General features: G+C 44.9%; 1 protein-coding gene and 1 long non-coding RNA gene across 29 annotated transcripts in view; both read left to right on the top strand.

Moving 5' to 3' along the window:
• Positions 1–17706, top strand: part of DLGAP1 (DLG associated protein 1) — a 1071624-nt gene that overhangs the window by 902531 nt on the left and 151387 nt on the right. The gene's annotated exons all lie outside the window — the stretch shown is intronic.
• LOC138844049 (uncharacterized) overlaps positions 1–17706 on the top strand; it is a 59376-nt gene extending 41670 nt beyond the window's left edge. The window contains exon 2 of the long non-coding RNA XR_011379426.1: positions 1–17706. This exon is cut by the window's left edge and continues 13788 nt beyond it. This is a non-coding gene — a long non-coding RNA (uncharacterized lncRNA).

Raw genomic sequence — 17706 nt, 5'->3', positions numbered from 1 at the left:
TTCCTTTTCCTGGAGTTTTGTTCTGTGTTTATGGAGAAAAGAACAATTTCTAAGGCAATCAAAGGAGTATGATGGGTCTTCATAGAGTTCATTAAAGCCTAGTATGATGGATCTTCATAAAGTTCACAGAAATGTATAATATAAAAAATATGCATAAATTTCAAAGAAAAATTTTATACCAAAACAAAATTATCTCTGAATTCCATGTTCCATGAACTTTTTGAAGTCTCCTCATAAAGTAGTCTATCAAACATGGAAATATCTGCTCTGCCCTATTTTGATTTCTGATCCTTGCTACTTCTTATTATGAAAAAATTAAAATATATTCTATGCATATTTATAAAGCCATTATTTAATGTTGTGAGAACTATCAGAATAAATAAAAGTGCTCTCAAGAAATTCAGTCTAGGGGCCAGTGTTGTGGCATAGTGAGTTAAGCCATCACCTTCAAGCCAACATCCCATATGGGCACTGGTTAGAATCTCAGCTGCTCCACTTCCAATCCAGCTCCCTGCTAATGCACCTCAGAAAGCAGCAGAAGATGGCCCAAGTGCTTGGACCATTCCACCCACATGGGAGACATGGATCAGGCTCCTAGCTTCACCCTGGCCCAGCCCTAGTAGTTACAACCATTTAGGGAGTGAACCAATGGATGGAAGATCTCTCTCTCTCTCTCTCTCTCTCTCTCTCTCTGTCACTCCCTCTCTTTCTGTAACTCTGTCTTTCAAATAAATAAAATAAATCTTTTAAAAAAAGAATTCTTAAAAAAAGTTTAGTCTGTTGAGGAGATAAGACAAAATAATTATCATATTAAGTAGATTATGTTTTGTTTTATAAAAGAAGAAGTTCCCTCAGTGGACTAAGAGAATGTATAACAGAGAAGCAGAACAAGAGCAAAGACTTGATAAAGGAGATGTGCTATAAGCCGGGCCTTAGAGACTTCTTTGAGACTCTAGTGCACCAAGATATGGAGGTAATTCAAAGCAGAAAGAATAATCAAATGAATGGCCGGGAGCTGGAAAATCCAAGCCTATGTTCAAAAAAAAGAGCTGGATTTGGGTAAAACATTGGATCCAGGAAGTGAATAGTCATAGACACACTGGAAACATGGATCTCCCCAGATGATAGAAAGAACTGGCTATTTAGCTGAGTAGGCACCATTAAATTCCTGGGAAGCCACTGGAGATCTGTAAGCACAGAAATGTCCTCAGAACTGGCCCTGGCATATATAAGTACAGATAATGAGTAATATTAGAATAGAGCCAAGTGGTAGTCAGGCAAGAAGATAGAGAATTCTTTTGCTGAAATGACTAACCCTGAGAGTCAGGGCAAGGTAGACAAGTGATACTAGGGGGAGCTTGTGCACTAGGGCAAGTGGAGAAGTGCAAGACATCACAAATGGCCCAGGGAGGATTCAGTAGACCTGAAGGGCTGATTAAGATGCAAGATAAAGGGGCTATGGTCAAAAGAATACTTTCTCTCCTGCAGCTCTTGTTTTATGAATTCCTGATATGGAAGGTATGACAGGACTCATAGTTGAGAACTGGAGTAGAGATAAACATTAAAGTTAGGGCCATCTGCAAGAATGTTGAAATCTCAGAGGGTGGGATGGAAAGGCCAGTAAAACAGGGGCAACCATCACTACAAAAGATGAACAATAGCCTGTAGTTTCTTAGATATAGGCAGAGAAAATGATCTGAGTGGATTTGGCCTCAAACTATGAGCGTTTATAGGATGTGGTAACAGAGAATGATAGATAAGTGGCGGTGGGGATGAAGGAGTATGATGATAGACATGAAAGCTGAGAACACTGATTGCATTCAGGAAGACAAGCTTGGTGATTGGGAACACAGGTAGAGAGACTTTTTAGTGGGTCCCTGCTGAAGTCTAGATTTTAAACCTTGAAAATGAGATGCTTTTTCTACCTAACGTTTGTTTTATGCTGACCTCATTCTCCCCTCTCATGAAAGAGTGAGAAATCACTGCAAATTGGCAATGCCCTGAGAGAAGTGGTACCTGCGTGGAAAACACCTTGGTGTCCTTAAGGCAAGGTGCGGAAGAAGGGAGCTGTTCACAGTACAAAGACTTCCTATGGGACTGGAGCCAACTCAGACTCTCCAGTGAGAGGTGACTGTGAAATTTTTAAGAATGTTGGCACCTGATTGATGTCAGCATGGTAGCCATGTGGCAGATTATTTACACGTTTCCCAGCATGCCACTGTGCAGGGCAGAAAGGAAAGCTCTGTTAGGGGATAAATAGTGGAAGGAGTCAGAGGGAGGTGGTGATGGGCAGCGTGGACAAGACAGCTGTCAGGTGAGAAGGCTGAAGGCTATGGAAATGAGAAAAGATAATAGAAATCAGTGAAACAAAATTGGGTGGTAAACTGTAATATCTTTTTTAAAAAATTATTTTTTAAAGGCAGAGCTACAGAGAAAGAGGGAGAGAAACAGAAACAGAGATCTTCCAACCACTGGTTCACTCCCCAAATGGCCACAATGGCCAGGGGTGGGCCAGTCCAAAGCCAGGAGCCTGGAACTCCATCCAGGTCTCCCTAGTGGGTATCAGGGACCCAAGCACTTAGGACATCTTCTGCTGCCTTCCCAGGTGCATTAGCAGGAAACTGGATTGAAAGTGGAGCAGGCAGGACTCAAACCAGCCTTCATGTGGGATATAGGTGTCACAGGTGTGAGCTTAACCCTCTGTGCCACAACACCGGACCCAAACTGCAGAATCTTAGTAATAACAGGAAAGATCTGATTTATTAGCCCCAAGTTTCTTGAAATGCTGGTATTCCAGATCCAGCCTTACACATTTTCCCTCTTGGTATAAAATTGTGTGTCTGTGGCCTAGAGAGTCAGACATGGACAGGTGAGATAGTTGTGAGTAGTAGATTTTCTCAGTAGAGTTGTTTTTTTGTTTTTTTTTTTTTTTTGTTTTTTGTTTTTTGTTTTTTGTTTTTTGTTTTTTTTTTTTTTTGACAGGCAGAGTGGACAGTGAGAGAGAGACAGAGAGAAAGGTCTTCCTTTTTTTTGCCATTGGTTCGCCCTCCAATGTCCGCCGCTGCCGGTGCACCGTGCTGATCCGAAGGCAGGAGCCAGGTACTTATCCTGGTCTCCCATGGGGTGCAGGGCCCAAGTACTCAGGCCATCCTCCACTGCACTCCTGGGCCACAGCAGAGAGCTGGCCTGGAAGAGGGGCAACCAGGACAGAATCCGGCGCCCCGACCAGGACTAGAAGCCGGTGTGCCGGCGCCGCAAGGCAGAGAATTAGCCTAGTGACCCGTGGCGCCGGCCCCTCAGTAGAGTTTTAAGTGAAAACAAAGGTACAGCTTTTGCTTAAATGTGTTCAATCTACTGGGCATCAAGTGACCTACATAACTCACTATTTTCCTTTCAACTCCTTCCTTTTCATCCTCTCCTTATGATCTTTTGTAATCACATTTTTAGATATAGACAGAAGAATCTTCAGTGATAACCTCAGCTTTCCCTTGCCTCATTATCTTAACCCAAAAAGAAAATGTTTTGGATAGAATGTGAGGAATGAACTTAATTATAAGCCAGGTTACTGTTTTGAAGTGCAAATTTTATAAAAAATATCAGAATCAGGTACTTGGGCATAGTATATATTTCTATTTCTAAAAACAGATTTATATATTTATTTGAAAGGCAAAGTTACCAAGAGAAAGAGAGAGAGAGAGAGAGAGAATCTTCTATCCACTGGTTCACTTCTCTAATGGCCACAATGGCCGGAGCTAGGCCAGGCAAAAGTCAGAAGCTAAGAGCTTCATCTGGGTCTCCCACATGGATTCAGGGGTTCAAGTACTTGGGCCATCTTCTGCTGCTTTTCTCAGGTGCAGTAGCAAGGAGATGGATCAGAAGTGGAGCAGCCAATACTTGAACTACTGCCCATATGAGATGCTGGTGGCCCCTTAGCCCCCATGCCACAGTGCTGGCCCTTACATTTCTAATTAAAACACATGCTTAGTAAGAAAACTAGCTGTTAATTAGGCTATGAATGTTTCATTCAGTATTGAGTTTCAATTGTGTTCTTTCCATGTGAAAGGCTCTAAAAAAGAGTTATTAAAGGAAGCAGAATGAATGGCCTCTGTCTCCCAAAGCCTTGGCATGTAGGAGACATTTTGGCTTCAGATTAGAACTCAGACTCTGAAGTGAGAGAACCCCAAATTAAAATCCACACTCTTCAATCCTAGAACCATGTCGTCAGAAAGTAGCTCTTTAATCTCTCTGAACTTCAGTTTTCTCTCTTTAATCAGACTGAGGAGATTATGTATATAAATCAGCTAACCCAGTGCCTAGTGCTTGGCAGTACTCCATAAATACTAGTGAGTGGAGGTGAGGATAATGAAGCACTTGGTGGTGAGGACAGAATGAGGGAAGTGGATATGGTTGGGATAAAGTTGGTAGAGTTGGTGATGGTAGAGGTGGTAGTGGAGGTGGTAGAAGTAGAGATGGTGGAATGGTGATGATGGATGTGGTTGTAGGTAATGATGGTGGAAATAGCAGAGGTGGTAAAAGTGGTGGATTTTATAGTAGCAGTCATCTTCCTCTCATTTGTAATAGCGGTTCATGTGAGAGCAGTAGCTTTTACAATAGCTATTTGCTGGGATAGCTCTCGGTTTATGAGTATCCTCTCAGTCACTGTTTTCTATCAATTTGTATTTCTGAAGAACAACAGAATAAGATAACAAATGGGAGCAGTGCTTTAGTAGAAGGCACAGGTCACTCAGAGCAGTAGAATTATAAACAAATACAATTCTACATAGTGCTATGAGAGCTACACTGGAGATATGCAAAGTGGCAAAGGAACGCAGCACAGGGATACACTTGTGCCTGAGGAACACCACGAAGGCATTTCACTGTCAAAGGCACTGAGTTGAGCCCAGAATGTGGAAAGAAAGTGTTCCCATGGAATACTAGGGACAGTCTCCAGGCACATGCAGAGGTGTGGAAGCACCCAAGTACACCAGGTGTGAAGAAAGAAGGCAGCCAAGAATAGGGTGCATGGCGGAAGCAGCGGAAGACAAAGTTGAGCCTTGACCTTTATCCTTTGTAGGGTAGGAACATATTAGCTATTTTTTAAGTAAGGAAGACTTAAAAAAGTCATTCTTAGCAAGAATGGATTAAAGTGGAAAAAGACTGAAAATAAGAAGACCAGTTGGAATACTGTTGAGAGGATCCAGAAAGTAAGTAAGGGACTTCCCAGTCATGGCACTGGGGCAGAGAGAAGATGGCAGAAGGAGACTCCACCAGGGGAGGTGACACGGAAGTAGGAGTAACAGTAACATAGCCTCGTAGCCTCAGAGATTCTTCCCAGCTCCTGGAGGACGAATGCCCCATGTGGGAGACACGCTTGTCATGCTGTTGGTATGCAGCTGAATTGAGGTAAGGAAGTGCAGAGCACACAATGACTTCAAAAGGAATGCAAAATAAGAGCTAGTACTTTGTAGTGAGTGTTCTCTTAAGTCTTAAACACTCCCTCATAGTATCTGCTTCTCATTAACTTCTTTAAAAAAATACGTGTGTGTGTGTTTTTAAGAGTTATTTATTTATTTGAAAGGCAGAGTTACAGACAATGGAACAGACAGAGAGAGATCTTTCATCTGCTGGTTCAGTTCCAGCTGGGTCTGGGCCTATACAAAGCCAGGAGCTTCTTCCAGGTCTCCCACGTGGGTGCAGGGGCCCAAGCACTTGTGATATCTTCCACTGCTCTCCCAGGCCATTAGGAGGAACAGCTGGGACTTGAACCAGCGCTCAATGGGATGCAGGTGCTGCAGACAGCAGCTTAACCTACTACTTAACCTGCCCTTCTCATTAACTTTTGTGGAAGAGAAATGTAGAAGGCAATAGGCAAATTCCTGCTTGTGCGTGCATGTGTGTGTGTGTGTGTGTGTGTGTGTAATCGTCAAGTGAAAGTGAAAGACTAAATAGGGATGATCACATTTCTTCTCATTTAAAAAAAATCTTCTGGAGAAATCCAAAGTCTTTCTAACTTATTTTCAATAATAAACAGAATATTAACTTTCCCAAGCTGCTTTCTCAATGTTGCTATTCTCTGCTCAGTAATGGTTTTGTTTCTTCTAAACACAAATCTCATTGTAGAAAATTCTGAAGAAAAGAATAACATAAAGTTCATAAATAACTGAATCATGCAGTGTTTTGTTGGCAACTGGAAGGATTTGGCTCCCACAGTAATAGGAGCTATTTCTAGGTTTTAGCAAAGGGGTTACATGATCTTTGCTTTCAAAGGACTGTTTTTGTTACTCTGCTGGGAATAGACTATATGGGGACAATGATAAAAAGCATCTATGATTTTTAAATAGATTCATCAAGACTATCTTGTCCAGATTCTCTTACAGATTACACTCCCATTGGTGGTGCACACGTGTGTGGGGGGAAAATATCAGTTTAAAAAGCTTTGGGGGAATATAAGCTCCAATCTGTTTCTGGCTTTGTACAAAAATGAGACTCATCTCATCAGACTCAGGCAACTTTTGTGGTATGCTTATCCTGTCTGTTCAAGCACAGCTGTGAAACAGGTAAACATAAACTGCCAGTTTAAGAGTCAGGTGGAATTAAGAATTCCTCCCCTTAGTTAACAAGCATTTATTAGCAGCTGTTGTATTCCAGGTTCCATCCTGCTCCTGAGGATATGTCACTAACACTGACCCAGCCTCTGCCCTGACTTCAAGGAGCAGATGATAGGGAACTCTTCAGAGTAGTGTTGACGTCTGTAACGCTGACCCTTGTTCCAGTGCCATGGAGAGAGAATTCAGAGAGTCGTGATCCCAGAACGACCCTGAGCTCTGTGATCAGGGAAAGTGAACAGCCGCTTCTCAAGGAAGCCTCCCTTGAGTTCCAGAGAACTTTTGCAAAGCACTAAGGGCAGAGGTAGGAATGAGAATAAAAAGTGAAAAACATCAAAGAAGTCTAGAGTAGCTGAAACATAAAGATTGATAGAAGAGAGAGGGAAGGGGAAGTATGGGAGTGATCCAAGACAAAACTACAAATTATAACAGCTCTGGTAACCCGGAATGTTTTAAGCCACACTAAAGAGCTTGAAAGTTTTGTAAAAGCAATGAAAGACTATTAAAAGATTCAATCAAGGGTCAAGAAGCTTAGGGTTGGTGTTGTGGTGCAGCAGGTTAAGCTGTTATCTATGATGCCAGCACCCACACTGGAGTGCCCGTTCAAGTCTTGGCTACTCCACTTCCTATCAACCTTCCTGACAATGCACCTGGGAAGGCAGCAAGTGACATCCCAAGTACATGGACCCCTGTGAAGTTCATGGCACCTGGCTGTGTCCTGAGCCAGACCTGGCTGTTGCTGATCTTAGGGAGTGAACTAGCGGATGGAAGAGACCTTTCTCTTTCTCTTTTTCTCTCTTTCTCTCTCTCTTTCTCTCTTTCTCTCTTTCTCTCTCTCTCTCTCTCTCTCTCTCGTGCTACCTTTCAAATAAATAATCTTTTTTAAAAAAAAATAAAGAGCCAAGCAGCTTAAACTTTGCATCAGTGCTAATAGGGAAAACTAAAGTAAAATTAACAGACCAGCCTTGATCTCAGTGTGCTTAGTTTATGGAAAAGTTCATATTAGATGATTTGTCCACCAAAAGTACATTTTCCTTACATGACAGTTGTCCAATAGGAATTTCAAGATATGGTTACTCTAAGCATGTATAAGCAAAATTGTGATTATATTTAGAGGCACTGAAATAGGAATCACTTAGAAACTTCTCATGAAGAGACTACAGTAATATGCTTGACTACATTTGTAGCAACCATACACTGACATTCTTGCTTTAGGCTTGGAGAATGACAATGTGCCATTCTAGCAAGCTCTTTGCCAAAAGAAAATGGAGATCTCTATGAAGAATTTATTTCTGCAGGGTGGATATTGCACACATGTAAGGACTTAGCTGACAGCTACCAAAAAAGCATTCAGGAAATAAATGGGAGAAACAGCTGTCCAGGAAGTGCTCAGCTGCCAGATTTGCTGAGAAGGCAGCGAAATTCCCAGGAAGCTGACGCTCTGCCAGCCCCATGCAGCTCGATCATGCTCGGATGCCTTTTGAAATGGTACCAGAGGGCACAATTTTCTAGTTTCTTCCTTTCTTGAAAAAGAGTATATATATATATATTTTTTTTTTTTTCAAAAATCCCATGGGAAATATAATTTTGTCCCATTGTTAGTGGTTACTGGCACCACTTATCTCTCTAGCATCTACTTGCTCCCTTTGATGTAACTCTGTATATGCTTTGCACACATTTAAAAATGCACTCCCGGTTAAATTTCAAAAGACACAAATCAGGAGGGAAGCATTTGGCCTAGGGGTTAAGACTTTGGTTAAGATGCTTGCATCCCATGGGGGCTGGCGCTGTGGTTCACTTGGTTAATCCTCCGCCTGCGGCACCAGCATCCCGCATGGGCGCCAGTTCTAGTCCCAGTTGCTCCTTTTCCAGTCTAGCCCTCTGCTGTGGCCCGGGAGTGCAGTGGAGGATAGCCCAAGTGCTTGGGCCCCTGCACCCGCATGGGAGACCAGGAGGAAGCACCCGGCTTCTGGCTTTGGATTGGTGCAGCGCCGACCGTAGCGGCCATTTGGGGGTGAACTAACAGAAGGAAGACCTTTCTCTCTGTCTCTCTCTCTCACTCTCTGTAACTCTACCTGTCAAATAAATTCTAAAAAAAAAAAATTTTTAAGATAAAAAAGAAAGATGCTTGCATCCCATGTCAGAGTGCCTGGGTTCAAGTCTTGGCTCTGTTTCTAATTCTAGCTTCTTATTAATGCACACCCTGGGAGATAGCAGGTGATGGCTCTTGGGTCCCTGTCGCCCATGTGGCAGATCTGGATTGAGTTCATGGCTCCTGACTTTGGCCTGGCCCAGCCCTGCCATTGTGAGCATTTGGGGAGTGAATTAGGGAGCTTCTCTCTCTCTCTCTCTCTCTCTCTCTCTCTCTCAAATAAAAATAAGTAAAATTTTCAAAAGCAGAAATTGATTAAAATGATCTCACTTTGATCATCTTATTCCAACAATAAGAATGGTTAGCTTTTTTAAGTGTACATTTTTTCCATATACACTGCATGATTTCAAAGATACAGTACAAAAGAAATATGTCTAGAAGGCTGAGAACCCTGAAGCTAGTCTACATTGTACAATGTAGTGAATATTTTTATTTAACAAGCTTCCCTAGCACTTGTATGTATTAACCTTTATTTAGAGATGCTCTGATGCTCTGTTAGCATGTCAAATATTACATGGAGCATTCTGTTTCCAATTTGCAGTGGACTTGTCTGACCGAGCTGTTTAACCTGAGGGTATCCCAGTACAAGGTGCCAAGCTACTTCTGAATATCTGAGCAGAGATTGCGCATGGCAGAGGTCAGTGTTTGGCCAAAGGAACAGAAGAAAACACCAGGGAGGAAAAGCTTTTCCTCTGCCCTCTTAGGATCAGTGTTGACAGGGCTGCAAATCAAGCTTACGGAAGACAGATGAGCAAGAGAAAAGACAGATTTTTATTCGTGGCTAGATGGGAGCTCACAGGAAAAATGGGACCCATGGAGGTACTTAGAATTTAGGCTCGTACCCCAGTTCACTCAGGGAAAAGAGGGGGAAAAGGTCACCTATGGGAAAACCAAGTTATTTTAGGAAGATAAATGGGTCTTTAGGAGAACAGATGGGGGTGGGAGAGTTTTGTGACAAAGGCAGGTGGCTGCCTGCTCCTTGCAGGTGATGAGGGTGGGTCTGCCCTGGTTACAGAAGCTCTAGGGGAGGGGAGTTTATGACAGCTGGGTTCTGCTGGGAAGTTTCACTTTAGGCAGATAAGCAAGTTCAGAAGAAAGCTTCAATGCTTTCAGTACAAGCCGGCTTGTTATGCCCTAGGACATATTCTAGACTCCTTCAGACGGAACCAGGCTCCAAGAGTTGTCCTAGATTCCCACTCCTCGTGGCTGTTCAAGCTCTGGCCTGGTCCTGGAGGTGAGCTCTCAGGCTCCCATCCTCTCTGGGGTCCAGGCACGCTGGTCTGGAAGTGTCTGAGATGGACTTACTTCCAGGTGTCTCCGAGGTCAGCCTCAGAGACAAGACCAGCCCTGGAGAAGCCCCACGACATGGAAAAGTCCTTTGTGGCCTCGTGGCCAGGAGCCTGGCTCTTTCAATGACACAAAATCGTTTATAAGTCTCCTGGTCTGCCATCATGGAGGCCTCACATGGTCCTCTTCCTTAATAACACAGAGCATTTCCTAGGCAGCAGGTGGCTGATGCTACTGGACCAGCCTCATTTTGTCTCAGTTGAGGAAACTGAGACACGGAAAGGTGTAGTGTCTTCCAAGATCACGTGGGTGGGTGGTCAGTGACTGCACACGTCTACGTATTCATTCAGTATGGTTCCAAAATTCAAGCTCCTAATAACTACAAATTGTGCCTGCACCATGTTGACCTTCCTCCTTGAAATTTTGTATTTTGACTAAATAAAAGCATAATAAATGGCTCCCAGAAGCTGTTATCAATAGTGTAATGTGACAGTATGGGAATTTAGAAAGCAGACTTGCTCATAGCAGCCTCCTCGAGCAGACATTTGGTGCAGCAGCTAAGCTGCCAGGTGAGACACCAACTGCCCATGTCAGAGGGCCTGGGTTTGAGTCCTGACTATACTTCTGACCCTAGCTTCCTGCTAGTGCACAGCCCAGGAGGCACTGGATGGCTCAAGTAGCCGAGTCTATGCCACCCATGTGGGAAACCAAATTTAATCCTTGGCTCATGGCTTCCAGCTGGCCTGGGCCCAGGTGTTGCAGACACCTGGGGAGTAAATCAGCAGATGAGAGCTCTATCTCTGAAATTAAAACCAAAACAGAAACCCTCCTGTCCCACTCTAATGTGCCAGGTTCTTCTGCACTGAGATGCTATCCGTGGCAGAGTAAAACTGCGCTCGCTATCCTTAGCTGAGTCCCACCTCTGGTCCTGTTCCCTTTCCATCACAGTCCACACTCAGACACCTGCCTGAGCCCAGTGCTCCGGCTTTGTTTGCCCTCTCCTGAGGACCCGTCGCCCTGGTCAGTGTGCCACAGTAACCCCAACAGCTTCAGGAAGAAGCTTCACCCCTACTCCTAGAGACACCTGCCCCAAAGAAACGTGTCCCCTTCCAGGTGACCGTGAGCGTGCTCCTGATTTCGCTGAAGTAAAGGCTCTTTTTCTGAAGAAAAGGGAGCAGGATCTTGAATCACTTTATGGATTCCTAGATTGTTAGAGCTACATCTACAGGGGGCTCCCAAGTGTTTGCGGAGGAAAATGGAATTGAAGGATAAATCGAGGGGTGGGCATTTGGCACAGTGGTCAGCACACCACCTGGAACACCTGTGTCTGTATCAGACAGCCTGGTTCAAGTCCTGGCTCCTTTGCTTCCAATCCAGCTTCCTGCTGCTGCAAACCCTGAGTGGGAGCAGATGACAAGATGACAACTCAAATACTTGTGTCCCTGACACCACAGTGGAAGCCTGGATGGAGTTCTGAGCTCCTTGCCTCTTCCTAGCACAGCCCTGGTTGTTATGGGCATTTGGGGAGTGAACCAGCAGATAGGAGATCTCCTTCTGTGTGTGTGTGTGTGTGTGCGTGGTGTGTGCGCGCACACACTCTGCCTTTCAAACAAAAGAAAAATCAGCATATTAGAATCTGACCAGTTTATTTTCAGCGCTATATGCATATCTCTGGAGATTCTGCTGAGGTTGGAGAAGGAAGGGCTCTTGATTTCAAAATGTCATTCTCTGGCTTGTCAAACCAATTCCAGTGCTGAACTTTAAAACTGTATTTTTCTAGAGCAAGTGTATGGCCTAGCAGTTAGATGCCAACTAGGGTACCCACATCCCATATCAGAGTCCTGGATCTGCTCCCAATTCCAGCTTCCTGCTTTGGCACACCTGGGAGGCAGCAGTGATGGCTGAAATACTTGGGTTCCTGCCACCCACCTGCACTGAGTTTCTGGTTCCCAGCTTCGGCCCAGGCCAGTCCCAATATTTGGAGGATAAACCAGTGGATGGGAGCTCTATTTGTCTCTGTGTTTGGGTGTGTATATTACTGCTTATCAATACAAATAAATTTAAAATAAAAATTACTTTTCTGATCGTGGGCTATCAGGTTACTCCACGAGGGATGAGACAGCTGGACTCTAGCCTTTCCGTGTGATGTAGTGATAGCACACAGACACCAGGGGGCGATACAGTTTCACTGAAGAATCATAGGAACTGTCAGCATTCACAGCCTCCTGGTGCAAAGGTGAACTTACTGAGTTCTGGAAAAGAAAAAAAAAATTAAACTTCTCTCTTTGAAAGCATCATGAACTGCTCTCAAAATTGCCTCCCAGCATTTATGCACAGCTGGAAGTTTTGCAAATACTATTACAGAAGAGGACTTTCCATTTCGTGGTTTCTTGATGCAGCCTCCTGGTCTTTCCTGGCCTCGGCTAGGAAGTGGTCATTCTCCCCTAGCGCAGTGATCCTGAATCACATGTCGGTGCTCTCCTGTGTCTCTCCCCGAGCCGTTTGCCTCTCTTCCTTCCGTACCCATTCAGCGCTTCCAGCTGCCGTTGTGGCTGTAGTTGCGGCTCCTTTTAAGGTAATTCCAGCCCCAGCCTGTGTTTTGTTTCCAGCTTGGCAGCCACCAGGTGTCTGCCCTCCCCTAACCCCCAAGGATGAGTGATCAAAGGTGTGCCTACATCTGCCTCCTGCCGCTCTTTAATCGGTTACGCGTTCAAAAGGGACAAGTGCAGCATTGTGCACTCAGGGAGGAAGAGAGGAATGGGAGACAGTGAAAAAGGGCAGTCTCAGAGCACGGGCACTAACCAAAATGCGGCGGGGTAGGTGTGTCTACACAGAGCCCTGCCAGGGGAGGGGTGTGTTTTTTGAAGAAAGAGCAAGAAGATTATGGGTGAATGAAAATCCTCTAAACCCGTGTAATGAAGTAATTGTATAGAGATCCATTTGGAGACGGCTGCTAAGAGAAATATAATGAGGTAAAAGAAAATACCTATTAAATTGCATAATGGAAATTAGAAGGCTATCTATAGAGACCCAGGCTTATTGGGCTCATAGCAAAAATGACAAACTGAGTAGAAAAATGTTATCAAAGTCGATTTCCAATAAAGCATCTATTTTTCATATCCACAGGACCAACTAAATAGGGACAGTATCTATCATCTATCTGTCTATCTATCTATCTATTTTAATAGAAAAAGAGGCAGGCAGAGTTCCCATATGCTGGTTTATTGCCCAAATGCCTGCACCAGCCAAGGTTGGCCTGCGCTGGAGCCAGGAGCTGGGAATATAACGCAGGTCTCCCCTGTGGGTGGCAGGAACCCAATTACCCCTGCCTTCCAGAGTCTGCATTGCAGGGAGCTGGAGCCAGGAAGCATTCTGATGTGGAACACCAGCGTCTTAAGCTCTAGGCTACATGTCCTCTCCCCTTTTTGTTTTTACACTTATTTATGTATTTAGAGTGACAGAGAATGCGAGAAAGGAGAATGTACTTTTAACCAGGAGGAATGCAGATCCCATATTAAGAGAACAATTCTAGAAGTAAAGGCTAAGGGACAGAATCCACCTGGGCTTGCAGCACTCCTGTGGTCCCAGTTCTTAAAGGGCCAGGGCAGCTTGCATTAATCTATTCAGTAATCGGAGCACCCCCGGATTTCTTCAGACTCTCAGGAAACTCCCTGACTTCCGGCTGAGACCTAACTGTAGGCAGGCACAGGTTGCTGCTGCTTCCCGCATTCCTCTGCCAGCATATCCCCAGCTGGTCTCGGGCTTCCGCTTCCCTGGAGTCACAAAAAAGAACTTCAGCTGTGCATGGCTGCCTCTGCAGACGGTGGAAAGCAGGGGTAGAGCCTCATCGTGAACCAGTCTTTCCCCGGTTGCAAAGGCTGGGCAGCCAAACGTGCAGTGTGGGAGAGCGAGCAGTGGCAGCTATTGCAGTGAGAGGGAAGCCCTTATCATCTCTTTCAGCCACATACCAAATTTCTTCCACACCCACTGCGTCCAGACTCTCTGCAGAACTCCAAATTCAGGGACAATCCAAAGCGGCTTGCTGTGTGTTCTCATGCAGTTTGCAGTCTAGGGTGGAAACTGACGTGCATCAGATAGTAACAGAGATGATTGCTGTGAAAAAGACACGGTTCTGAGGGAGAATCTGCCATAACCAACAAAGGAGCCAACCTGGAGTCTTGGCAAACCCTGCCCTAAGAAAGTCCTCTGCACTAAGAGCTGAAGAATCTAGAAGGATGTGTTGCTGGGCGTTTGGTACAGTGGTTAAGTGCTGTTTGGGATGCCCACATCCAGTGCCAGAGTGCCCGGTTCAAGTCCCAGCTTCCCTGCTTCCGATCCAGCTTCCTGCTAGTGCACACCCTGGGAGGCAGCGAGTGATGGCTCAAGTAGTTGGGTATCTACCACCCATGTGGGAAACCTGCATTGAGTTCTGGGCTCCTGTCTTTGGCCTGCCCCAGCCCTGGCTGTTGCAAGCATTTGAGAAGTGAACCAGTAAATGAAAATTTTCTGTCTCTCTCTGCTTTTCAAAAAATTTTAAAAATGAGTGAAGGATGGTATCTTAATACACAGAGAACTGCAGAGTGGTGTGGCAAGATGTTAAGAGCTAAGAGACTAAATATGTGTCAGAAAACTGAAGCACAACTGATGTTGCTGTTGCTGTGCACTGTATTATCCCAAAGTGTAGCAGTTTAAAAGCAACCATTTGGCCGGCACCACGGCTCAATAGGTTAATCCTCCACCTAACGGCGCCGGCACACCGGGTTCTAGTCCCGGTTGGGACGCCGGATTCTGTCCCGGTTGCCCCTCTTCCAGGCCAGCTCTCTGCTGTGGCCCGGGAAGGCAGTGGAGGATGGCCCAGGTGCTTGGGCCCTGCACCCCATGGGAGACCAGGAGAAGCACCTGGCTCCTGCCTTTGGATCAGCGCAGTGCGCTGGCCGCAGCGCGCCAGCCGTGGCAGCCATTGGAGGGTGAACCAACGGCAAAAGGAAAACCTTTCTCTCTGTCTTTCTCTCTCACTATCCACTCTGCCTGTCAAAAAAAAAAAAAAAAAAAAAAAGGCAACCATTTCATCCTATTCAACAATGTTGCCTGAGAAATGTAGGCAGTGTTCAGCAGAGCGATTGTTCTGTTCCGCATTCAGCTGGAGGTTGATGTGTTAGTCAAGGCTTCCAGAGTAACAGAACATATATAAAGAATTGACTTGGATGACTACTGAAAGTCCCAGTAGGCAAACAAAGGAGACCCAGAAGAGTCAATGATGTAATTCCAGTCTGAGTCCAACAGCTGGAGAATCAGAAAAGCAATGGGGTGAACCCTAGTACAAGTCCAAATCCAAAGGCAGGACAAGGCTGCTGTCCTAGCAGTCAAGGATTTTCTCTTACTCAGCCCTTTGGTTCTCATCCGGTCTTTGGCTGGTTAGGTGACACCCATTTCACCTGACAGAGAGTGATCTACTTTACTCAGTCTGCTGATTCAAATGCTGGTATCATCCAGGAACACACTCAGAATGGGTACCCTGTGACCCAGCTAAGTTGATAAACAAGCTAACCATCATAGTTGAACGAGTTAAGAGGTCCAAGATGACATTATTGATGTGCTTGGCACTTTGGTTTACGTTCCTGCAGTTACTATTGACCAGAGCATCTCCAAGTGACACCTCCAGGCTTCAGGATGGCTTATGTGTTAGCCCAGGGCTCCCACAGGGAGAGTTCCAGGAGACAGGAAGTCTACATTTGGGTCCAGACATTGGCTAACACCATATTCTCCTGGCCAGAGCAGTCACAGAGCCCGCCCTCATCAAGGGGAATGAGAGAGATGCCACCTCTCAGTGGAAAGAGTTTCAAAGAATTTGTGGCCTTGTTTTATCAGCCACAGTTTATTCTCTGCACAAATTATATACATCCTCAATAAGGCAAAATATACCCACCTCCCTCTGAAGACCTAAAAAGAAAAAAATTTCATCCCAAGCTCAAGTTTGAAATTCAGATTCTTATCTAAGGTTCAGGTGCTGATGGGGCTTCTTTCAGAAAATTGTCTGGTACCGTTTTTCTCATTGTGACGACCTGTGAACTAAAAATAAAAGGCGTCTACCACACATGCACCCAACATATCCTGATGATGCAGACATGGAGTCAAGGTACTAAACACTTTCACAGGCTGCATGTGGGAATCATGGCTCGACAGCAATTCTGAAATCCACGTCACCAGTTCCCTGAATGGGGGGCCCAGTCCTCCCCACTAGGTATGGTTCTCTGCAGCTCTTGGCTCCACCCTCCACTTTCTGAATTTTTTGCATAAGAAATTGCACTTGTAGCCGAATATCTTCTTAGTCTATTTCCTGCCCTTAGGAGTTTGAGGACCTGAACTACACTTTGAACAACCTCTGTTCACTTTGTTCATGCTCATGCTGTCCACCAACAGACTTCCTCTGTAATATTTGTGGGCTTCCTATGAATCTTATTAGACTTCACTCTATTAAACAAAATACATGGGGCTAGCATTATGATGCCAGGGGAGTTACGCTGACACCTGTAATGCTGGCATCCTGTGTGAGTGCCAGTTTGAGTCCTGGCTGCTCCACTTCCTTTCCAGCCTGCTGCTGCTAATAAGGCAGCAGATGATGGCCCAACTGCAACCCACATGGGAGACCCAAATGGAATTCCTGGCTCCTGGCCTCAGTCTGACCCAGTCTGGACTGTTGCAACCATGTGGGAAATGAACCAGCAGGTGGAAGATATCTCTCTCTCTCTTTCTCAAATAAATACATAAATCATTAAAAAATAAACAAAATACACATCCATAATTCTCTTCAAGACAAGCCCTTCTTTGGCCCAGGCTGACTGAGTCAGGGAGCTGTGGAACAACACCCCTGGGATTCTTAGAATTTTTGACTATTTTTAAAAGCTCTCGGAGGTATATGCCGAAATTTTTGCACTGTCCTTCTGTGCCACCATAATGGTATGCGTGACTGTCCTGGCCAAAAAGGGGCAAATGCGAGGCTGTGCTCCAAAGTCCTCATCAGGTTTCCAGCTGTGATGATGAAGCATGGTCATTTTGACAAATTTAAACCATTATTGATTACAGCACTGGGAAAACCTTGTGAACCTCACAGGCAGATAGGAAAGGTATGGAGTGATCTAGACTTGATGTACAACAGAAAGATCTAGAAAAATGGCAGAATAATTTGTTCCCATTCTGCCAATTTGGTTTCATTGTATTGAAAAACCTCAGCTACCATCATGGACCACAGGGAAGCAAAGTAAAAACACACAGAAGAGAGAACCCTGGGATTTGTTTTTTAGGGATGTAATACATACATGCAAATAACATGCCTCAAGGGGCTACAAAAACAAAAAATCTAGAGTCATGAAAAGGGTACTGGGGCAGGTAGGCAATGTGCCACAGCAGATTAAGGTGCTGCTTGGGACGTCTGTGTTCCGTACCAGAGTGCCTGCCTCAAGTCCTTTCTCCCCTGCTAGCCCAGCTTCTTCCTGCCTGTGTGGGAGACCCAGGTGGAGTGCCTCATTCATGGCTTTGGCCTGGCTCAGCTCCAGCATCTAGGGAATGAACCAGTGGAAGATAGATCTCTTTTTATCTCTTCCTCTCACTCTGATGCTCTGTCATTCAAATGAATAAGTCTTAAAAAAAAAAAAAAAAAGGAAA

This window comes from Oryctolagus cuniculus, chromosome 10 (genome assembly GCF_964237555.1).
Source record: "Oryctolagus cuniculus chromosome 10, mOryCun1.1, whole genome shotgun sequence".
NCBI classification, from domain to species: Eukaryota; Metazoa; Chordata; class Mammalia; order Lagomorpha; family Leporidae; genus Oryctolagus; species Oryctolagus cuniculus.
This window is presented reverse-complemented; position numbering and strand designations above follow the sequence as displayed.